Source organism: Macaca thibetana, chromosome 1, assembly GCF_024542745.1.
Source record: "Macaca thibetana thibetana isolate TM-01 chromosome 1, ASM2454274v1, whole genome shotgun sequence".
NCBI classification, from domain to species: domain Eukaryota; kingdom Metazoa; phylum Chordata; class Mammalia; order Primates; family Cercopithecidae; genus Macaca; species Macaca thibetana.
The window spans coordinates 42033137-42057376 of record NC_065578.1 but is presented as its reverse complement, the minus strand read 5'-3'; the positions used below and the strand labels follow the sequence as shown (position 1 = coordinate 42057376).

Below are 24240 nucleotides of genomic sequence, written 5' to 3'. Positions count from 1 at the left end.
TCAAGGCCTCGTGCAGGGACAGGGCAGGGTCTTCTCCAGGCCCAGTGTCTTGGGAAGGAGGAAAGCTGGGGCTGGGTGAGATGAGGCTCGGACTGAGGGAGTTTATCTGGACCGGAGGGCTGCTTGTGGCCCATCTCAACAAGGACTCACTGCTCCTCACTGCTCAGGGTCGTGCAGGTGTGCCACTGCGAGCTGGGCTGGCAGCCCAGCCCCATAGGTAGTGGGCGGAGAGTATGCAAGGCCCACACACAGTACCTTCTCATATGACACAACAGCACTGTGGTGGTGCCATTTCCATTTTTTTTGGATGAAGAAACTGAGGCTCAGAGAGACTAAGTCTCATGCCAGGGTCATGTAGTTAGTAACTGGCAAAGCCGGGTCAGTCAGCCCAATCCCCAAGCACTAAACCACTCTGTGGTTCTGTCTCCTGAGATACCTGTCTCCCTCTCCCCTCTCCTTCTCCTTCTTTCCCCAGCCCCATTTCCAGGCTCTGCTGCCACTTCAGGCTTTTCCTTGTGGGTATGTCAGCCTCCTAGCCAGTCATGGTGGGGCTCCCATGGGGTGGAAGAACCCGCGCCTTCCACCCACAAAGGTTTTATATCTGCTCCTGACACCTGCCTGTGCTGTGTCCCCTATACAAATGATAAACGGGTCAATTCTCCAAGAAGACACAGTTAAATCCTTAATGGGTATGTGCCTAACAACAGAACAGCAAAATATGGAGGCAAAAACTGACAGATCTACAAGGAGAAACAGATGAATCCACTAGTATAGCTGAAGACTTCAACATCCTTTTAAGAAATGGACAGATTCAGCAGGCAGAAAATCAGTAAGACCATAGTTGAACTCAACAGCACCATCAATCAACTGGATATAATTGGTGTCTATAGAATACTTCATCCAGCAACAGCAGAAAACACATTCGTCTCAAGCTCCCACAGAACATTCACTAAGACAGGCTGCATTCTGGGCCATAAAGCACAGCTTAACCAATTTAAAATAACAGAAACCATACAATGTCTGCTCTCAGACCACACTGGAATTAAATTAAGATAGCAGGGTAATCATTCTCCTTCAGTTCTCCTGTGCTATGTATATTAAAATAAAATGGTTATGCCTTTTCTTCTATTAATCTGCCTTTTGTGTCAGTTGATTACAGTGGATCTTCAGAGGTAAAGGGCAAGTTTTTCCTTGGCCCCTTTAGTAAGATGGGCCAGTATTAAGCTAATTTCCAATGCCATAGCTAATCACATTATATTGAGGTTGAAATGCAGTGGAAAATTGAAATGTATCTTCCACATATCCCCTCTTGGAAGACCTTAGAGATGGTTTTTAATATTTTATCACAGAACATGAGAAATAGCTTGCCAGACCCAGAACCCAGAAGCTTTATACATTAGCACTTGAAATCAAGCCAAATGGAAAGTATATACTCGCGTGGGAGGTCTGGGTGTCTGGGAAAGATAAGTCTAGTGATACACTGACAGAGGATGAAAATAAAGCTTAAGAAGGAAGCAATCCTTTAAAACTTTGTTGTCATTGTTTTGCATTTAGACTTACCAGTTAAAACATGCCATTTTTTACCCTTTAGTTCAGATGTATTTCCCTTCTTAGAGATAAAGACTCTAATAGATTATTCAGGTTGGGCGCGGTGGCTCATGCCTGTAATTCCAGCACTTTAGGAGGCCGAGGTAGGTGGATCACCTGACGTTGGGAGTTCGAGACCAGCCTGACCAACGTGGAGAAACTAAAAATACAAAGAATACTAAAAATACAAAATTAGCTGGGTGTGGTGGTGCATGCTTGTAATTCCAGCTACTCAGGAGGCTAAGGCAGGAGAATCGCTTGAACCCAGGAGGTGGAGGTGGCGGTAAGTCAAGATCGCACCATTGCACTCCAGCCTGGGCAAGAAGAGCGAAACTCCATCTCAAAAAACCAAAAATAGATTATTCAAGCCTATGTATAGTTCAGATAACAAGCTGTCTTCCAATTTTTCTCAGAAGTATGCTTTTTTGTTGTTGTTGTTGCAGAGGCAGTATCGGCACCTGCCAGCAATGTTGCAGAGGAGATGTCTGTGTTGAATAAGGTGTGGACTCAATGACCCCTTAAGGCCTCTTGTAATTGTTAAGAGTTTTGGGATTCTGAAATTCTCCACAATTCTTAGAACTTGTGGTCCTTAGGCTAGGTTATTCCAAAATTTTTGTTTCTTAGATTATTTGGTATTAAAATTCTGTGAGTCTCAGGTTTTATAAGTGGCACTAAATGTGATAAGGCATACAAAAATTACTACCTAAACATGTGGCCCAAATTCCTGTTGGGAAAAGGAACTACTTTTATTGAGGAAAATGCTTTGACAAGGGCTTTGAGTTGAGACCCTTCCAAGAGCCTGGGATGGCTTATGCCTGGGTTCCTGAGGAGCAAATTGGGAGGGAGAAAGAGAAGTGAGCAGAAAGTGACAGGTCGGGGAGGAACAGCTCACATCTCATTGTACCATCTGGGTGGCTATAAGCATAGCTTGCTTCACAAGATGTGATCCCTCTCCAGAACATTCTGGATCTCTGTATAATCTGCTCTCGGGAATGCTTAAGGAGAGTGATTTGATTTTTATATGGAAACCAAGCTTCAGTTTCATCACATTCAGGTCAGTGTGGCTCAGGACAAAGCCAGCATTTTCTGGAGGCAGAAAATGGATTTTCAGGATTTTCTGGAGGCAGAGATTACGGTAGTAAGTGTAAGCCCTCTGGGACTTAGCCGACTTCTCTGGGAGAAATGTGGGCTTTCTCACGCAATGGTGCATGTCATGCTGCATCTAAGGAACTCCATTCACATCAAAGTCTATGTGAATGGCCTTCTTTAGAGGTATATTGTGTACAACCTGAGCAACGGAATGTGACAGCCCTGAAACTCAGGCATTAGAGGACATTTCGCCTCCATCTGAAGGAATAGGGAGATCTCCCTTCTTCACCCTCCTAGCTAATATTCTGGTGCACGTTATATTTATATATGTTTATAAACCTCTATGTTTAAGGTTCTAAGGTCCTAGGGTTCTATGATTCTACAGTTCTCTGACTCCAAGAAACTAAGAGTATAATCAGGTTCTATAATTCTATGGCAACAACAACCACATAGCTGATGCTATTGTGCTTGCTATACCTTCTAGGGACTGTGCCAGGCACTTTACGTGTATTATCTTAATTAATCCTTAAGCCCTATGACATACACACTATCATTCTCTCCATTTTGTAGATGTGGAAACTAAGGCACAGAGAGTTCTGTCATCCGTCCAAGGTTATGGTGCCAGAACTGAAGCAGCTGGTCTGACTTACAGTCTCTTCCCCTCTGCCTTCCACTGCTGACATTCCAATAAGCTCCCTTCCTAATTAATAAGCCTCCTTTCACTGGGAGCTGCCTTTTCTCAGCTGAGGCCCCAGAAGTTAGAAAACAGACCTGAGTTCTCGTATCCTGTGTTGGCATGTGCGAAGCTGTCATGCCGCGTTGTGTTGTAATAGGCTGTGTTGTGTTTCATGCGTTTGGCTCCATTGTATTACGAATTCTTCTATCACAAGCACTGAATCTGATCTGACCTTGTAAATCCAGCTTTCTGTCCAAGGACTGGCACACTTTGGGGGCTTAAAAAATGTTTATCATATGAGTGACTAATTGTCCAAATGGGCTGTTGGGAGTGAGCTCAGGTGTCTGGCAGTCCCAGAGCATCACTGCAGGGGAGGGAAGATTTCCCCTCTGAGGTTCAATAATGGAGTCTATGAAATAAACTGAAAGCAGAAGGAAGGGTTACAGAAGAAAAGGTACACAAATATACTACACGCATGGAGACATCACATGAAAGAAAAGCGAATGTCCTAAACCTCAGTGAGAGCATATGGACCTCTTACAGGGGGTGAGTGGAGGGAGGATTCAAGCAACTTATGAGAGAGTAAATTATTTGGGTGAAAGATGAATGGTCCCTCAGAATGATATGTGATAAAGTCTGTCTGGGGTGGTGTTGACTCAGTTTCCTGTCCTGTGATCTGAGTTTACTATTCTCTGGTTGATGACGTTCCTGGGGAGGGGATTTATAACCACTGAGTTCCTTTTGGAGGATTTATCTTGAAGCAGATATAGGAAGTTCAGAGAAAGTCCCTCCCTGCATTTGCTGTTCCTCAAATGCTCTCAGTTTGAAGTCCAAAGTGATAGACCTTGGGAGTGGCATTTCCTGAACTCTTACATCATCCTGAGATTGCATTCTGACGAGGCTGGCAAGGTGGGCACACTTCCGAAGGTACATGAGCAGGTAGAGCCAAACCAAAGTTCATCCTCGCCAGGAGCTTGGAGCCAGGAGCAGGACAACCCTGGGTCCCAGCTCAGGATCAGGTTGTAACTGAGTCAAGATGCAGAGCCTGGAGGGAGTGTCATCTGAGCGGGGCAGGTATGAAGAAACTAGCCCCAGATGCCTCCAGGTGTCCACGTCTCATCGTTACAGGGAGCCATAAGAGAGAAGTGGCCAGAGACGTAAAGGTGCTGGAGCCAGGTATGCTCGGTGCTCTGCCTTGTAGTCTCTTCTGCTTTTAGGGCAAGGGCCCCACCTGACACCCAGCCTGGCTCCTGGGGGCTCTTCCCTAGGCTGGGTTTTGCCCTGACTCCCAGGTATAGGCTGGAGTCCTGCTGTGGACCTTCCCAATCGCTAGACACAGACCCAGCTGCATTTGCTGACTTTGAGCCTGCTCAAGTCAAAAGCCCAGGAGTGCCTTCCTGCCTTAGCCTCCCTTTGGTCCTGAGCCCTGGAAACACACAGCTGCCTTCAGTGTGGCCAGCTCCACAGCCTATCTGCCCCTCTCCCACCTCAGCTCTTACGCTGAGAAGTGCTCACACTTGCTGAGCCAACTGCCCTGTCCTAGGCTAGGCATCGGCTTCTTCTACCTGGCCTGTGTCTGATCCTCTTTATTGAACACTCTGCCTGACCTCTCCCCCTTCCACCCATTCCCCAAAACCAACTTCCATAGCATTGTTCTAAAAGGCAGATCTGGCCGGGCGTGGTGGCTCATGCCTGTAATCCCAGCACTTTGGGAGGCCGAGGCGGGCAGATCACAAGGTCAGGAGTTGGAGACCAGCCTGGCCAACATGGTAAAACCCGTCTCTACTAAAGATACAAAAAATGAGCCAGGTGTGGTGGCAGGCACCTGTAATCCCAGCTACTTGGGAGGCAGGAGAATCGCTTGAACCCGGGAGGTGGAGGTTGCAGTGAGCCAAGATCGTGCCATTGCACTCCAGCCTGGGCAACAGGGTGAGACTCCATCTCAAAAAAAAAGAGGCAGATCTGACCATGTCCCTTCTCTCCCTAAAATCCTCCAATGACTGCCCCCTGCTTAGCAGAAAGTTCTAGTTCCTCAGCCCAGCTTTCCAGGCCCTTCATGGATGCCCCTGCTCTTCTCCCAGCCTCCACTCCCTCTGCTCCCCTGAACCTGCCACGCTGTAGCCATCACAAACTTCGTGCCTTTGCATTTGCTATTCTCACTGCTTGGTATGTGCTCCATGAATTTCTATGCATTCTTCAAGAATCAACCTTGCCTGGGTTACTCCTCGGTTTTATAACACCTTATGCACAACTCCACAGTGGCAATTATCATGTTGTATTAGAGCTGTCTGGTTGTGTTGGTGACCCCATCCAACTGGGAATGCCATGTGAGGCTGTATATTGCCTATGGCTTTATCCTGTGCCTGGCACATGGCACCTATGTGTTGAATGAGAAAGGAAGAAGTAAATGAATGGCAATGAGCGAGTGAAACGGTGACATCCTTGATGGTGTGGGTGGGGTTGGAGTGGGCAAGGGATCCTGATGAAAGGAAACAACAGAACCCAGCATGAAGACACAAGAACCGACTCCAAGAGGGAGGTGAGGAAGCTGCCCCGGGAGTGTTCCCCCCATCTCTCTGTGGGAGTCCATCCTGGACCGGAGCTGTGTGCTCTGAAATCCTCGGCATCCCTGTCATTTCCTTGTGTTTGTTGTTTCTGCTACCCCTGTGAGGAAATGATTCTTAACCCTGCCCCTGGGAAGAGTTGCTCAGACCTTACCCAATGCTGTTTTCTTCTGTGTAAGATGAGGGTGGGAAGGCGGCTGCACAGCTCACTCCTACTCCAGGCACCAGAACCCTCCTGGTAGGGGGTATCGAGGGCAGGGCCTGGGAGTTTGGCCCGCAAGGCCAGAGCCAGGACAAGATTCTGGGCCTGTGAGAAGGGGGAACCAGGAAGCCACAGGGCCTGGAGGCTGGATCACTGAGCCCTGCGGCCACCACTTGATCCCCCAGGATGGACTCCTGTCCCAGGTCTCTTGTGCTTAGCCACATTCCTGATGACACAGCACTTCACGCTTAGCTGAGCCAAAAGAGCAGGAATCACCCAAACTTTGGGTCAGGAGGTTGGGGGGAGAAACTACCTATTTTATTCACTTTCAGGACCCAACAGCATGCCTAGCACATGGCGGAGGAGCTCAAAAACTGTTGGGAAGAAGGAAGGAAGGAGGGAAGGCCGTCTGTCCTTGCTGGAGCCAGAGGGCTATAGGGAACAGGCACTTCCAGAGGCCGATCCTGGTGGTAAATGTGGCCATCAGAGTGAGGGACTGCTTTGGAGAGGGGTGGAAGGCTGGGGGTCAGAGTCTCCTACACCCACTTCCCACCTTCTCAAGCTCTCTGCCCAAATCTTGGAGGTCTGGGGTGGGCATCTCAATGGACCCTATTCCTGTTTAAAGATATCCCCCACCCTCTTCCATGGCAGGGGTTCCCAATTCTGGGTGGGCATCAGAATTTCCTGAGAAGCTTTAAAAAGTGAAGATTCTTCAATCTAAATGCCCATCTGTGATACAGTGGATAAAGAAAATGTGGTACATATACGCTATGGAATACTATACAGCCATAAAAAGGAACAAGATAATGTCCTTTGCGGGGACATGGATGGAGTCGGAAGCCATTATCCTCAGCAAACTAATGCAGGAACAGAAAACCAAACACTTCAGGTGCCCATTTACAATCTGAATGATGAAAACACATGGACACATGGATGCAGAGGGGAACAACACACACTGGGGCCTATTGGGGGTGGGATGGGGGGAGAGAAAGCATCAGGAAGAATAGCTAATGGATGCTGGGTTTAATACCTAGGTGATGGAATGATCAGTGCAGCAAATCATCATGGCACACGTTTACCTATGTAACAAACCTGCACATCCTGCACATGTACCCCTGAACTTAAAATAAAAGTTGAAGGAAAAATGTGAAGATTCTTGAGTCCCACCTGAGGCCTCCTTGAGGGAGGCCTCCTCTTCTCCCTCTTTCATAAACTGTTTTGCCAGGATCTGAGCCCTCTTTCTTTTCTTTCTTGTCTTTCTTTCTCTCTTTCTCTCTCTCTTTCGATGGAGTTTTGCTCTTGTTGCCTAGGCTGGAGTGCAGTGGCGCGATCTCAGCTCATGCAACCTCACCCTCCCTGGTTCAAGTGATTCTCCTGCCTCAGTCGTCCCAAGTAACTGGGATTACAGGCACCTGCCACTATGTCGGGCTAACTTTTTGTACTTTTAGTAGAGATAGGGTTTCTTTATGTTGGCCAGGTTGGTCTCGAACTCCTGACCTCAGGTGATGCACCCGCCTCGGCCTCCCAAAGTGCTGGGATTACAGGCATAAGACACTGTGCCCGGCCTCTTTTTTTTTTGAGATGGAGTTTCACTCTTGTTTCCCAGGTTAGAATGCAGTGGTGCGATCTCGGCTCACTGTAACCTCCACCTCCTGGGTTCAAGCGATTCTCCTGCCTCAGCCTCCCGAGTAGCTGGGATTGCAGGTGCACACCACAACGCACTGCTAATTTTTTGTATTTTTAGTAGAGACGGGGTTTCATGTTGGTCAGGGTGGTCTCAAACTCCTGTCCTCAGGTGATCCACCCAACTTGGTGTCCCAAAGTGGTGGGAATATAGGCATGAGCCACCGTGCTCAGGCCCGAAGCCCCCATTCTTTCTGTAACCTCAAGATGGCATATAAGCTTCTGCACCCCATTGCAGGGTGAGGAGTAATCAACCACTCTGTGGTTCCCCTGTGTGCACATTAATAAATTTGCATGCCATTTCTTCTATTAATCTGCCTTTTGTCAGCTGACTTTTCAGTGAACCTTCAGAGGGCAAAGGGGAAGTTTTCCCTTGGCTTCCATACCTTCCACACCCTTCTTCCACCCAGCCAGACAGAAGTCTTTTCTCTTTCCTGTATCTCTCCCAGCACCTCCCTGTATCACAGCACCCATCACTCCGCCCTGTTATTATTTAATGATGTCTGTGCCAGACAATTTGTGCAACCTGCCTTGTTTAAGCCTCCCAAGAATCCTTGGAGGTAGACGATGATGAGGATGAGGATAAGGATGATGATGATAGCAACAAAGACTCTGCAGGAAAAAAGGCTGCTCTAAGAATTCTCTATGTGCTGCCAGACCCCTTCATCCTCACCACAGGCCTGTGAGGGGTAGGTTTCATTATTATCAAGTCCATTTTACAGACAAGGACACTGATGCCCAGAGAGGTGAATTCATTCGCCCTTGGTCACACTGGTAAGTGGTGGAGCCAGGATCTAACCCAGGCAGTGCTCCAGTTACCCGCTGGGCTTCGGCCCTTATATACATGAAGACCCTGAGGCCCAGGGAAATCATTTTTCCAAACTCACCATTCTCATAAGGGGCAGAGTCATAATTTGCATGCAGTAACCTCTGACCCCATGGCTCCACTCTCCCACATGGCCCCTGTTTAAACCTGCTGCAAAGTAATCTCCAGGTCAAGCTCCTATTCCTGGCCTGTTCTATGATGTTCCCTTCCTCTATTCCACAAACCCCCAGAGACCTCCCTTCCTATCTTCCCAACATGGACTTCCCTCTGATCTCACTCCCTACCCATCCTGCCCCACCTCGAGTTCCCTGGAAAGGCACACCCTGCCCTTACTGAGGTCACAGCTTCCCTGGAAGGCAGAGATCCAGCAACAGTTGGGAGCTTCTCCCATTACTTCTCTATTCCGCATTCTGGACTAAGCAGGCAGAGGCAATGGGGGTGTGGGGGTAGCACCCTCTTCCCCTCCCTGGGATTCTTTGTCAGTAAAGTGGAGAATGGCCCTGCCCTGGCTGCCTGCCAGGGCCGAGAAGACGTTCTGATGGGATAATGGAGCACAAAGCTTCATAAACGCTGGTGGTCCAGCCCCGAATGCCTCACTTCTGGGCCATGACAGGAGGGTGGGGTCCCAACCAGCTGGAGACCCAACCCCACCAAGCTGGCAAGTTACCTACCCACCCTGCGCCCCAGCAGTCCCCTCTAAAGTACATTCTGCATAGAATCACTATAAGAATTGACTGCAGCACAGACTGTACACATATAAAGGGCATCACGCACAGAGGAATAGTTCTATAAATAAATGGTAGCAATTATGTGAAGGGCCCGGCCTCCCTCTGTAGAATCAGAGCTGTGAAATCAGGCACCTTTTCAGAGAACTCCAGTGGGAAACCAGCTCTCCACAGTGGGCCCTCAGTTCAGCCATCCCACCACTGAGAATAACTCTAGCTGTCCAGCTGGGCAACAGCTGGCTTTCAAAATTGCATTGTAATCTTGTAATCACAGATATCCTTTTTTTAAAAAAAATGTCACCCAAGCTGAAGTACAGTGGTGCAATCTCAGCTCACTGCAACCTCTGTCTCCTGGGTACAAGGGATCCTTCCGCTTCAGCCTCCAAAGTAACTGGGACTACAAGCACACGCCACCACACTTGGCTAATTTTTTTTTTAGAGAGACAGAGTTTCACTATGTTGCCCAGCCTGGTGTCAAACTCCTGGACTCAAGCAATCCACCCACTTTGGCCTCCCAAAGTGCTAAGATTACAGGTAAGAGCCGCCGTGTCCAGCCCTGCAGATATTCTTTACCTCACAGAAGTTGTAGAGCTCTCAACCATCTGCTTTTCTCATCAGTCCTTTACAAAGCCTGCAGAAGGAGTTCGCGTGCTTCCGTGCTGACCTGAGCTCATCTCCAGCTGTGTGTCTTACTTGCTGGGTGATCTTGGGCAAGCAATTTCCCTTCTCTGGGCCTCACTTTGCTTCATCTGTAAACTGGGTGGGATACTCAGCCTTCGAGGGTTCCTGTGAGAATCACAAGCATCAGGCACAGAGGAAGAAGATAATAGTCCTTAAATCACCATTACCCTCATTTTCGAGATGAAGAAATTGAGGTTCGGAAAAGCTCCCTTACTTGCTCCACAGCTAGGACGAAGCAGGGTCGGCTTTGAGTCCAGGACTCTGCCTCCACACAAGAAACCTCCCCCAGTTTTAAAACTTCTGACCCTATGGGGTATGGCTTTGGTTGCTCAAAAACAAAGACCAATCTCAGGGTCCTGTTTTACACGCCCCTTTTTACAACTCTTATTAAGTTACAGCCAGCCTGGCCCAGATGCAGCACCAGGTCCTCCAGAGTGGGTCAGAGGGAACAAGGTGAAAGCCAACACGAGCGTGGAGGGTGAGGCCGTGAGCCCTGTTGTCTGCCAGAAGGCCCACAGACACGGGACAGGAAAGCAATGGGCTTGTCCCAGTCGACCGCATGGTGAGGACACAGTGACCTCATCCCCACAGCCATGAGCACTCTTGTCAGCACCATGCTCCAATTTTACAGCCTGAGTCAGCGGGCAGAGGGACACTGTGCATTTAATAGCCTGACATTGTGCAGAGGGACACTTTGCATTGCCCTGGCCTCAACCCTGCTGATTTATTCGGGCTACCTCAGAGTAAAAGACAAGAATTCTCTTCTCAAGCATCTGGCTCTGGGTAACTTACTTCTAATCCTCTCTTTTGAAGACAATGATAAAACACCATTTTTCACTGATCCAATTGACAAAGACTGAAAAGACAAACCACACCCAGTATCGACCGGAGGATTTCGAAAAAGCAGGTCTCTTTACAGCTGATAGAAGTGCAAAATGTACCATTTTTTCTGAAGGGCAATTTGGCAAAGCTTTAAAAATTCACCTGTTCTTCGGCCCTGTAATCCTTCTCCTACAGTGATATGTACTGGGTTCTTGACACAAAGTTGTCCTTCACAGAGTTGTTCATAACTGCCCCAAAATGAAAACTGCCGAATTATTCATCAAGATGAAACTGCTTCATTCAATGATGGGCTATCAGTCAACCATTCAAAATCATGTTGGGGCTGGGCACGGTGGCTCACACCTGTAATCCCCGCACTTTGGGAGGCCAAAGCAGGCAGATCAGCCTGACCAACATGGAGAAACCCTGTCTCTACTAAAAATACAAAATTAGCCAGGTGTGGCAGCGCATGCCTGTAATCCCAGCTACTCGGGAGGCTGAGGCAGGAGAATCGCTTGAACCCGGAAGGCGGAGGTTTTGGTGAGCCAAGATCGCACCGTTGCACTCCAGCCTGGGCAACAAGAGCGAAACTCTGTCTCAAAAAAAAAAAAAAAAAAAAAAAAAAAAATCATGTTGGGGGCAGGGTGCAGTGGCTCACACCTATAATCCCAGGACTTTGGGAGGCTGAGGAAGGTGGATCACTTCAGTCCAGGAATTTGAGACCAGCCTGGGCAACACAGCGAGATCCCATCTCTCAAAAAAAATTTTTTTAATTTAGTGTGTTGGCACATGCCTGTGGTCCCAGCTACTAGGGAGGCTGAGGTGAAAGGATCACTTGAGCCCAGGAGTTGGAGACCAGCCTAGGCAATACAACAAGACTCTATCTCTTTAAAAAAAAAAAAAAATTAGCTGGGCATGGTAGTGTGCACCTGTAGTCCCAGCTATGTGGGAGGCTGAGGCAGGAGGATTGTTCGAGCCCTGGAATTCAAGGCTGCAGTGAGCTATGATTATACTATGGTTATGCCACTGCACTCTAGCCTGGGCAACAGAACCAGAGCCTGTCTTTAACAACAAGAAGAAAATCACATTGGGAAGAATATTTACTCACACAGGAATGTTCATGAGAGATCAAGAGACAAAGCAACTTAAATCCAGAATGATTTGCATTGATATAACCTGGCTGGATAAGCTTTTCCACATTGAGGATTGTCCCCTTGGAACAGTCCCCATTGGAACCCAGCTACCATGCTATAAGGAAGTCCAGGCTATCCTTCAGGAGACAGAGGAGGATGAGACACCATATGGAGAGAATGGCCCAGTCATGTGTCCAGCTGAATGCCACTGCATGAGTCACCCCAGCTGCCATCATGTGGGACAGAATTGACCAGTCAATCCACAAAATCATGAGAAATAATAAGCTGTTGCTGTTTAAAGCCACTAAGTTTTGAGATGGTACTCTTTTTTTCTTTTTTCTTTTCTTTTTTTTTTTTTTTTTTTGAGATAGAGTCTCACTCTGTCGCCCAGGCTGGAGTGCGGTGGCACTATCTCAGCTCACTGCAACCTCCACCTCCTGGGTTCAAGTGATTCTCCTGCCTCAGCCTCCCGAGTAGCTGGGACTACAGGCATGTGCCACTATGCCCAGCTACTTTTCGTATTTTTAGTAAAGATGGGGTTTCACCACGTTGGCAAGGATGGTCTCGATCTCTTGACTTCGCGATATGCCCGCCTCAGCCTCCCAAAGTGCTGGGATTATAGGCGTAAGCCACTGAGCGGGCCCCTTTTTGTATTTTTAGTAGAGACAGGGTTTCGCTGTGTTGGCCAGGCTGGTCTTGAACTCCTGGCCTCAGGTGATCCACCTGTCTCGATCTCCCAAAGTGCTGGGATTACAAGCATGAGCCACTGCACCCAGCTTGACATGGTTAATCTACAGCAATAGATAGCTGTGGCACCTTGTTTGCGTTCCTAGATTTTCAGAATGCACACAGACCACAAGAGCAGAAGCACCTGTGTGGAGCATTCAGCTTAGTTGTGCACACCTGGAAGGCAGAGCTTTAAGTGACTCCAACTTACTGAGCCTCCACCACTGGCCAGTCATTGTGCAGCTTCCACAAATACCATCACGTATTAGGTACTTAATAAGTATTTATGGAATAAGTGAATACATGTCTTAGTTAACACACACTGTAGCCCTGGGAGGTAGGAATTATTTTTATTATTATTATTATTGTTATTTTCTTTATTTTTTTTGAGACAGAGTTTCACTCTTGTTGCCCAGGCTGGAGTGCAATGGCACAATCTCGGCTCACTGAACCCTCCACCTCCCAGGTTCAAGCGAATCTCCTGACTCAGCCTCCCTAGTAGCTGGTATTACAGGCATGAGCCACCACGCCCAGCTAATTTTGTATTTTTAGTAGAGATGGGGTTTCTCCATGTAGGTCAGACTGTTCTCAAACTCCTGACCTCAGGTGATCCACCCGCCTCAGCCTCCCAAAGTGCTGGGATTACAGGCGTCAGCCACTGCGCCTAGCGGAACTGTTTTATTATTACTTAACTGATACCTATTCATTGCAGAAAAATGCAGATATTACAAAAAAGAAAATAATAATTACCCCTAATTCTACTCTCCATAGTTCATTTAACATTTAGCATATATCTACAGAAGTCCAAATATATTACCTATGCATATTTACTTTTAAAAATGTGATAAACATATTGCTCTGCAACCTGTTTTTTTCCCTTCAAAAATACTTTTTGACTTTCTTACCATGTCAATGAATGTAGAGTCTCCATTCAACAACATTTTTGTGGTTTTGTTTTGAGACAGGGTCTTGCTCTGACACCCAGGCTGGAGTGCAGTGGAGCAATCTCAGCTCACTGCAACCTCCCCTTCCCAGACTCAAGGGATCCTCCCACCTCAGCCTCCTGAGTAGCCAGGACTACAGACACGCATCATCACGCCCAGTTTATTTTTGCATTTTTTGTAAAGATGGGGTCTTGCCACGTTGCCCAGGCTAGTCTCAAACTCAGGCTCAAGTGCTCTGCCTGCTCGGTCTCCCAAAGTGCTAAGATTATAGGCGTAAGCCGCTACCATGCCCGGATTTCAACAACATTTTTGTTTGTTTTTGAGACGGAGTCTCACTCTGTTGCCCAGGCTGAGACAGGATAATTGCTTGAACCTGGGAGGCAGAGGCTGCAGTGAGCCAAGATCACATCATTGCACGCCGGCCTGGGTGACAAGCGCGAAACTCCGTCTCAAAAACAAACAAACAAAAACTCCCTTTTTGGTGACAGCTGGCTTAAATGCATTGATGCTTGCAACCAAAATATCCTAACAATCACTACTTCAAGGAAATAGGGAAGACAGGACTCTCAGCCACAAGACCAGGCCTCTGGGAACCAGTTAAAAGAACCACGCAGGACAGACTGCTGCCTGAGCACTCTCTGTAAGTAAAAACTATACCAGTCACTTTACAATACCAGGTGCACAGGCTGGAATGTAAGCTCCTTGAGGGGAGGGCTCTATAGCCAAGCAGTCAAAGCCCTCCATGATGTGCTTTCTACCTCCCAGCCTCAGCCCCAAATGTCGGGTTGGGCACTGGCCAGGTTGTAATGTGCAATTCTAAAGCCTACCCAGCTGTCACAACTATAAATCTAAGCCAGCGTTCCAGCCCGCCAGGAAGACGGTATAACACGTTCTAGAAGTGGCATTGGGTTTTCCAAGTACCTTCATCCCCATTGTCTCCTGTGATCGTCCCAACAGGGTCCACCAGCCCAACTTTAGGGACATGGAAATGAGGGAGGCAAAGGGGTTAAGCAACCTGCCTGAGGGGTAGGTGAATAGAAGAACTGTGACTTACATTCAAGTTTGAGCCAACCATGCCACTGGGAGAAGGATCGAATAACACTTGATCTTTATTATCGTAGTTTTAAAGATGAGGAAACTTTAAATGAGATACCTAGAGTAGTCAAATTCACAGAGAAAGTAGAACGGGGGTTGCCAGGGATTAGGGGTAACAGGGAATGGGAAATTATTATTTAGTGGGTTCAGAAGATGAAAAAATTCTGCAGATGGATGATGGCAATGGTTGCACAACAGTGTGAATGTACTCAATGACACTCAACTGTAATCTTAAAATAGGTAAAATGGTAAATTTTATGTCATGTAGTTTAATTTTTTTAAGTGAGGAAATTGAGGTCTAATAGCATAAAGGTGTAGAGCAGATTTTTTTTTTTTTTTTTTTTTTTCCTGGGATGGAGTCTTGCTCTGTCACCCAGGCTGGAGTGCAGTGGCACGATCTCAGCTCACTGCAACCTTTGCCTCCCGGGTTCAAGCAATTCTCCTGACTTAGTCTCCTGAGTAGCTGGGATTACAGGCACCTGCCACCACGCCCAGCTAATTTTTGTATTTTTAGTAGACACGAGGTTTCACCATGTTGGCCAGGCTGGTCTCCAACTCCTGACCTCGTGATCCACCCGCCGCAGCCTCCCAAAGTGCTGGGATTAAAGGCATGAGTCACCACGCCCGGCCTTAGACTAGATTTTATGCAAAGTCTGGGGACAAACCAGGTTTAATTCTTAGCTCGGCCACTTGCTGACCTGCTCCACCTTGGGAAAATCACTCTGAAACTGTGCTTCAGTTTCCTCCTTTGAGAAATAGGACAAAAAATAGTAAATCTAGAATTCATTATGAGAATTAAATGAGATATTAATAACCCCATACCAATCACTTACCTGGCACATAGTGAATTAGCAACACATACAACATTATTATGACGAGGTTTCTCAAACCAGAGCAAGAACAGTCTTTCAGATGCTTGAAAAGTCTTGGCACTTATCTGTTGCAACCCCTTTGTTACAAAGCCGAAGAGACTGAGGGACAATGACTTGCCTGAAGTCACCCAGTCAACTTGTAACAGAGCCCAGAGTTGAACCAAACCACTTTTCTCTGAGTCCAGAGATCCCCAGCTCCAGCCAGCTCACAGTGCTTTCCCTTTTTAAAGAACTAAACTGCCGTGGATTTGAGGCATGAATCTCAAGCCTCGATGTGGAAAGCGGGGGCTCCTGTGGCCAACTGATTCTCACTCTCCCTCTTGCAAAGCATGAGTCAGCCCCAGTATAATGTGTGAGTCAGCCAGCTCCCCTGTAATGAATGTGCATATGACTGCCAGGTGGCACACAGGTGGGGGCTGGGTGGGGCAAGTGGGCACAGCTAGACACCGGCTGCTCTGTCCGGGCGTAAGCTGTGTGCTTTCTTTCAGATCCAAATTGCCGCATGGTGGTATCTAGAAGTCAGGAGGCCCAGGTTTTACATCTTCAATTTGCTTCCAAATTCTTCCTTCACTGTGATCTCAAGCAAGTGGCTTAATTTCTTTGTGCCTCAGTTTCCACAACTGTGGATACATGAATAATTCTAGTCTTGCCTGCAGCATAAGGTGTGGGGAGGACCCAAGGAAAGACATGTGGGAAGGAGTTTTGCAGAGTTACAAAGTTACATCAAAGCCAGGTACAGTGGTGCTGGCCTGTTGTCCCAGCTACTTGGGAGGCTGAGGCAGGAGTATTGCTTGAGCTCAGGAGTTTGAGGCCAGCCTGGGCAACATAGCCAGACCCTATCTCTAAAAGGAAAAAAAAGAAAGAAAAAGTTATATCGGCATGAAAGGCATTGTCATTCCACTTCTCTGGAGAAATATGATTCTAAGAATAAAACAAAACTATGCCAGGCTATTTGTTTTTCCCATCAGTCCTTGGGCTTCTCAGGGTCCCTCTGGTCTCCTTGCTGTTCCCCCAGCCTCAGGGTGCCAGGTTAATTCCTCAGACTCAATACTTGTGGAGGGCTTACTGTGCACTAGGCCCAGGGCCAAGCCATTGAATCCTCCCCAGAGATCTCCAAGGTCAACATTATTCCGGGTCTTAAAAAAAAAAAAAAAGAGGGCCAGGCGCGGTGGCTCACGCCTGTAATCCCAGCACTTTGGGAGACCAAGGCGGGTGGATCACTTGAGGTCAGGAATTCAAGACCAGCCTGGCCAAACGTGGTAAAACCCCGTCTCTACTAAAAATACAAAAAAAGTAGGTGGGCGTGGTGGCAGCCACCTGTAATCCCAGCTACTCAGGAAGCTGAGGCAGGAGAATCGCTTGAACCTGGGAGACAGAGGTTTCAGTGAGCCGAGATTGTGCCACTGCACTCCAGCCTGGGCAAAAAGAGTGAGACTCCATCTCAAAAAAACAAAAACAAAAACAAAAAAACCACAGATTATTCTGGGCCTTATTTTACAAAGAGAAAACTGAGGCTCACTGGTAATAAGCAACTCACCAATCGCAAGGTGGAGCTGGGCCATGAAGCCAGATGTCTGGACTGTTCCAGAGTTCTGCCCACCCCACGGGGAAGAAAGCTACTGGGGGAAGCACCATCAGGTCTCTTCTTCCAACCTCACAGACCAGACCTCCAGAAAACAATACGTGGAAATCGAGAGGGGCAGATCCCTATAACCCTGAAGAAAATCAGGCTTTGAGAATGTAAAAAAATGGAAATAATAATAGTTACCACATTTCAAGTATTTACTGTAGGACAGTCACCTGATACACGTTTCCTTACTTCATATTCACAATAATTCTTAGAGGTGAGTACTGCTATTAGCCCCATCTTACAGTTGGGGAAACTGAGATTCAGGTGAGGTAACATGCTCAAAGACATATAGTTAGCAGGTCTGTTTCCAAAACCTGTGGTCCGCCCACCACATACCACTGTCAGCCTCCTCCTTCATTCATTCTTTGATTCATTCATTTATTACACATTTATAGCTTCTTTCTTGTGCCAAATAACTTGCTGGACAGAGGGAAGACAGGAATACCTGAGCCCCAGCCCTAGAGGAGGTCATTATCTCAGAGGCAGATAAGGCTCAAATAATTGTAATCTAAGTGATAAGAGCCAGGCAAAGCAAATTGCTTGTACTGGTGCTGGGTCAGAGCAGGCAGTGCCGGTTGGAGTTTCTGTTGTTTTTGTTGCTTTCTTTAAAGACAGATAATCTGGCAGCATTTGATTTAACACTTTTCTCTAGAGTCAAGTCATCCATTTATTATTATTTTTTAATTTTTAATTTTTTTTTTTTTTTGAGACGGAGTCTTGCTCTGTTGCCCAGGCTGGAGTGCAGTGGTGCGATCTCAACTCACTGCAACCTCTGTCACCTGGGTTCAAGCGATTCTCCTGCCTCAGCATCCTGAGTAACTGGATATTACAGGCGCCTGCCACCATGCCAGGCTAATTTTTGTATTTTTAGGAAAGACGGGGTTTCATCATGTTGGTTAGGCTGGTCTTGAACTCCTGACCTCATGATCTGCCCGCCTCGGCCTCCTAAAGCGCTGGGATTACAGGTGTGAGCCACTGCACCCGGCCTACTTATTTATTTTTAGAAATGGGGGGGAATCTCACCTTGTTGCCCAGGCCAGACTTGAACTTCTGAGCTCAAGCAATCCTCCTGCCTCAGCCTCTTGAGTAGCTGGGACTATAGGCATGCACCACCACACCTGGCTCCGTTTATTTTTTTTCAATCCAGGTGCTGGCACTCACATTTACTACCTGTGTGATTTTGGGCAAATTACTTCCCTGAGCCTTGGTTTTCTCCTTTAGAAAACAGAGAGAAAAAGGCCAGGTGCAGTGGCTCACGCCTATAATCCCAGCACTTTGGGAGGCCGAGGTGGGCAGATCATGAGGTCAGGAGTTCGAGACCAGCCTAACCAACATGATGAAACCCCCGTCTCTACTAAAAATACAAAATTTAGCTGGGCGTGGTGGTGCGCACCTGTAATCCCAGCTACTCGGGAGGCTGAGGCAGAAGAATCTGTTGAACCTGGGAGTTGGAGGTTACAGTAGGCTGAGATCGTGCCACTGCACTCCAGCCTGATGACAGTGAGACTCCATCTCAAAAAAAAAAAAGAAAAAGAAAATAGAAAAATACTCATTTCATAGAGTTGCTGTTGGAATTAAATTAACTGAAATATTGTATTCCTTCATTCAACAAAAATGTATGAGACCCAGTGTGAGCCAGGTGCTGTTTTTGGTGCTGGGGACACTGGAAGAAGCAGATGGAGACACTCCCTTGGAATCATGGAAATATTTTAAGTTAGAAAAAATTAATTGAAGCAAAATATGCATACTGAAGAGTACGAAAATCAGAAATGTACACAGCTCAATGCACTTTCACAAACTAAACACACCCGCAACCAGCACCCTGATGAGGACACAACATTACTAACACAGTCAGAAACAGGGTGTGACAAGAAAGGCACTCACCTCCCCTATAAAATTTAAGCAGGGGTGGAGGGAGACGGCAGACTCTGTCATCAGGATAAATCATATTTTTAATGCAGTATTTTTGAAAAACCAGAATTAATGCAAAAAATCCATGATGACAAAATATCAAAATTTTAAATAAAAACAGGATTAGTAACATGCTGTGCTGAGTCATATTAAAGCTCGAGGCGAAATAAAAAAAATCAGTACTGCTGATCTGGTCTCCACCTGCCTCACCCTGATTACCAGCACCCGCCCCCAGAGTCACAACCCTCCCTTCCAAGGGTAAGTGCTGTTACCCCAGAGATAAGTTTTGCCTGTTTTTAAACTTTATACATATGAAATCACACTTTTGCACAGCTGCTGTCACTCAATATGATGTCTATGAGATTCAGCCACATCATTGCGTGCCATGGAAAGATGTCTGAACAAAGCAGTGATGTGGTCAGCTATGCATTTTAAAGAGACCAGTGTGGTGGCAGGGAGAAGGATGAATGAACAGTGGTCCTAGCCTGTGCTGTAGGAGGGACTGTCTGCATGGAGAAGGCAGGCAGAGTCCACGGGATTGACTGGATATGGGGAATGAGGGAGACAGAGAGGGGTCAGGGAAGATACCAGATCTCTAGCTAGGGCAATTTGGTGGCTAGAGCAGCCATCTCTAGGGTGGGGACGGGAAGGGATGCGCAAAAATAATGAGTTCAGGTTTGAGCATGGTGAGTGCGAGGGACCTGTGGGACATCCAGAGGGCTGTGCTGGAGGCAGCTGGACAGAAAAGTCTGGTACTCAAGAGAGAAGGGAGGGGAATACATCCCTTCAATTCCCCCAGCATCAGCGAGCAGGTGGTGGCCCTGATAAGACCATTTGCAGAGGGTCAAGAAGGGGCATACAGAAGATAAAGAAGGGATGCCGAAAAGCTTTCTGGGAGCAGGTGGTTCAAGCAGGAATGCAAATCAGAATGAAAATATTAAACACACAAAACTGTCGTGCCTGGCCCATCAGGCCTTCCTGGAATCCAACACTGTGTTTACCTGCAATACAGGAGGATTTGAATTGCAAAACATCCTTCGGATTAGGGGCACTTCCGTCCCAGCCCCTGCTATCCCCCCTTATACCAGTTGCAGCTGACTCAGCAAAACCTTTCCTCCTGGCTGCCAGGGGCGCTTGCCTTTAAAGGCAACAGAGTCTTTTCCCAGCCCGCCTTACTCACTCCTAACTCTGGAGCTGCTAAGACCCGCCCTGCATGGCCCTGCCACCACCACCACCACCACCCCTCCCCCACCCACTTGCGTGCTCTGAGGCACGCACTAGGCTCCAGCATCCGCCTGGCACCTGACACCTCCCTGCTAGCCAGTCCCAGACAGCTCTTTTCCTCCAGACTAGCTGGGGCTGGAACTGCTTAGAATCGGACCCAGAAGAGGTCGAGTTCCGTCCAGGACTAAAGACAGCCTCCAGGGAACAAAGCTGTCAGTGTGGGCGCAGACTAGGGAAGGGGCACCAGGTCATTCAAGCTGAATGCTGGGGCTCTACAGCCTCCTCACACCCCCTTTAGTGCCTCAGGTAGGGTAGGCCTGTGGGGACACTGAGGTTTCCTCAGGTCCCTCCCCTGCTCAATAACTCTCCATGGCTCCACACTACCCACTGCATAAAGCCCTAACTCCTATAACCTGACATTTGGGAGCCTCTGTGATTCCACCTTCAGTCTCTGTGATTCCTTCAGTCTCTTCTCCTCCCTGAGCCCCCATCCCCCAGCCACAGGGGTTACTTAGCTGCCCCTCCTGCTCCCCTTTCCCCCTGCACCCGAACCTTCTCTGCTCAGATGCTATTTCCTGGGGGCTTCTCTAGGGCTTATTCCCTAGTTGGAGTTAAACTCTGCTTCCAAGGACTCAGCCACCCAAAAAACAAACCAGTCCACCTGAGAATCTAGTCAGTAGCTTCTGATGAATTTGCTTCTGACCAGTAGCCTCCAGGGGTCATAAAACATTCATAGAGAGGAACACAGAGAGGGTAATGGGGTCTGTGTGTGGGCAGATGGGGTGGAGTGGGTGAAGGAAAAGCTTTTCTTCTGGCCACTTTGCTTGTTCCTCAAGTACCACCCTACCATGGGATGGGGATTTGACTGAATTTCTCAAGTCAAGAACGAGTACAGTTTATGTAGCTAAGCCTTTATAAACATCCACTTTCCTTCAGGCCTACCCAGGAAGGGTTTATTATATCTATTTTACAGATGTGGGTCTTCGGGCTCAGAGAAGAGAAGCCATTGTTTGCCCATCAATGTCTGCAAGTAAATAGCAGAGCTGGGACTCCAGAGTCCAGATCTGGGGCTCCATCATCAATCTCTAAGAACGGCCCAGATATTCTTAAGGCCCCTAGGTAATCATTCTGGCAGTCTGCTGCCTTTGCACATGCTCTTCCCTCTGCTGAGAATGGCCTACCTGGATCCATCTGGTGAACTCCTATTCAGCCTTCCAAACTCTGCTTAGCATGACCTCCCCCTTCCCAGATGCTCTCTCTACTCACTCTCCTTCCCCTGTGGTACAAGTTCTGCTCCTGTACAGATTCTTAACCCTCTATGCTTGACTTGGTACTGTTGCTGCTCATTTCCCCTCTTGCTCCCCCTCCAGCTTGGGGCCTCCATGAGGCTAACAACAGGGTCACATGTCTCTGTCCCTGGGAAAGTGGCCAGCATGGGGCTGGCCCAGAGAAGGACAAGGTGGCTGTTTGGTAAGTGTGACCCATGGGCTGAGTGAGGCAAACCCACAACTGAGAAAAGACATAGACAGTAGACTGGATGTGCTAAGAAACAAGGAGCTGTGGAGAGACTCTGAGCAGGGAAGTAGCAAAACCCAAACGGTACTTAAGGAAAGCCTGGACATATCAGCAGGACAGACTAGAGTGGAAGGAACATTCGAGACAGGTAGATTAGCTGCTCACTCATTCGTGCATTCCCTCCCTCCTTCAATCATTCACCCACGTGCCTCAGCTGCAGAACTAGTCCTCGAGGTGCTCACAGGCTGAGGGAAGGCAGACAGAAGACAAGTGGCAACCTACAAAACACCAAATGGTAAAGGAGAGAAAGATTTCCACTTGGGAGAACCAGGGAAACTTCCCAGAGGAGGAAGGACCCATGGTGCTTTTTGGTATGCTGAGGTGGCGGGCGGGGGGATTCCCAGGCAGAGGAGACAAGCTGAGCAAAGGTGTGGATGTGAGTTGCTGGTATGAGGGGCGAGGTTGAGTGTGTAAACTGGTGCCCCGAAGAAGGACCGTGATGGCCAGGCTTGGCCCTTACTCCCTCCATGACAATTTCAGACAGATGAGCAGGAGAGTGGCAGGGTGCAGGACTGGAGGACGAAAGACCAGTGGAGATGTAGGCCCTGCAGACAGCAGGGGAGGGAAAGAGGATGAGGTGGTGTAGACAGCGGAGTCAGCAGGACTTAGTGGGCTCTGTCCAGGGGTGAGGAGAGAGGTGGCCCCAAGCTTTCCAGGCTGAGCATAGAGAGATCATAGGAATTGAAGCCTTGGGCAGGGGGGTGCCCAGAATGCACCTGCATTCTGTTTCAGGGCTCCATACTCAACCAAGGTGCCCCTCAGCCAGAACTGGACACATTGCCAGAGAACTCCAGGGGTCATCTGGTCAGCTCAGCCTCTTGGTTTCCAACAGATAGTAAGCCTACCATGACTCCCTCCATCAGGAAAGGGACCCTCAAGATTTTGATCAGACCTTTGGACTGGGTGTCCTTCCCTTCACTGTATCTCAAGCAAGACACTGGTCTAGAGGAAATAAGGTGAAGTCAGATGATAACAATACCACTACCAGTGCAGTGGCACATGCCTACACTCCCAGCTACTACGGAGGCTAAGGTGGAAGGATCACTTGAGCCCAGGAGTTCGAGACCAGCATTTATTTATTTACTAACAAAATAAATAAATAAACCAACAATACCACCAACCAGTAAATGAGAACTTCCATGCTAAACACTTCATGAGCTTATCTGGAAATTGCACCTCTCATGATAGCAATGAGATTGGTGTGAGAATTCCATTTACTCATAAGAAAACATCCTCGGCCGGGCTCGGTGGCTTACGCCTGTAATCCCAGCACTTTGGGAGGCCGAGGTGGGTGGATCACGAGGTCAGGAGTTCAAGACCAGCCTGGCCAAAATGGTGAAACCCCGTCTCTACTAAAAATACAAAAAATTAGCCGGGCGTGATAGCAGGCGCCTGTAATCCCAGCTACTCAGGAGGCTGAGGCAGAGAACTGCTTGAACCCGGGAGGCGGAGGTTGCAGTGAGCCGAGATCGTGCCACTGCACTCCAGCCTGGGCGACAGAGCGAGACTCCGTCTAAAAAAAAAAACAAAACAAAACCGAAAAAAAAAAACCGAAAACAGCCTCATTGGCCAGGAATTCGCCCAGGATCGCGGCCGGGCCAGTATACAGTTGAGCTGGTTTAAACCCAAGGTCTATCATGTCCTTAACGTCAGTCAGTTAGCCTGCCTTTCATATTTTACACACTTATAGGTCACCATAGACTCACCTGAACTGTGAGAAGTAGAGGAAGGCGTCCCAGAGGAGGTGATTTTAAAGCCCAGGTTTGAGACGGGTATGCATTTCTAGGCAGAGCCCGGCCGGTGCAAAAGCAAGGCTTGGCTCACAAACGGGAACGTGGGGGGTGGAGACAGGGAAGGGAAAAGTCAATCACTGGGCAAGACCTCCTGGAGTCTCTCTAACAAATAAATACTACTTTGCACGCAGTAGACGCTGTTCTAAACACTTTACAAATATTAACTCACTTGGTCTTTCTATAACCCCACGAGGTGGTACTGTTACTATCCCTAGTGCACCGAAGTCACCCAGCGGCCGAGGGAGAACTCCAGTCCAGCTTTATACCCGCTATTCCGCGCATCCCAGCTTGCCTTACAGCCGGGTACCGGCTCCACCATTTTGCTAGAGAAGGCCGCGGAGGCTCAGAGAGGTGCGCACACTTGCCCTGAGTCACACAGCGAACGCGCTCCGCGGTCCCAACGCACAGAGAGGGCCGATCGGCAGCCTGAACGAGGCAGTGGTTGGGGGGCCCCGGCCCCGGCCCCTCCCCTAACCCCCTCC

At 48.2% G+C, this 24240-nt stretch overlaps 1 long non-coding RNA gene across 1 annotated transcript; it reads right to left on the bottom strand.

Moving 5' to 3' along the window:
* Positions 1 to 6439: 6439 nt before the first annotated feature.
* LOC126961261 (uncharacterized) lies at positions 6440 to 24198 on the bottom strand. Its single transcript, XR_007728242.1, has 4 exons — positions 23672 to 24198; positions 17163 to 17340; positions 15587 to 16467; positions 6440 to 10138 (listed from the first exon to the last, which is right to left on the bottom strand). It is a non-coding gene; the product is annotated as an uncharacterized LOC126961261 (long non-coding RNA).
* Between the last annotated feature and the right edge of the window lie 42 nt (positions 24199 to 24240).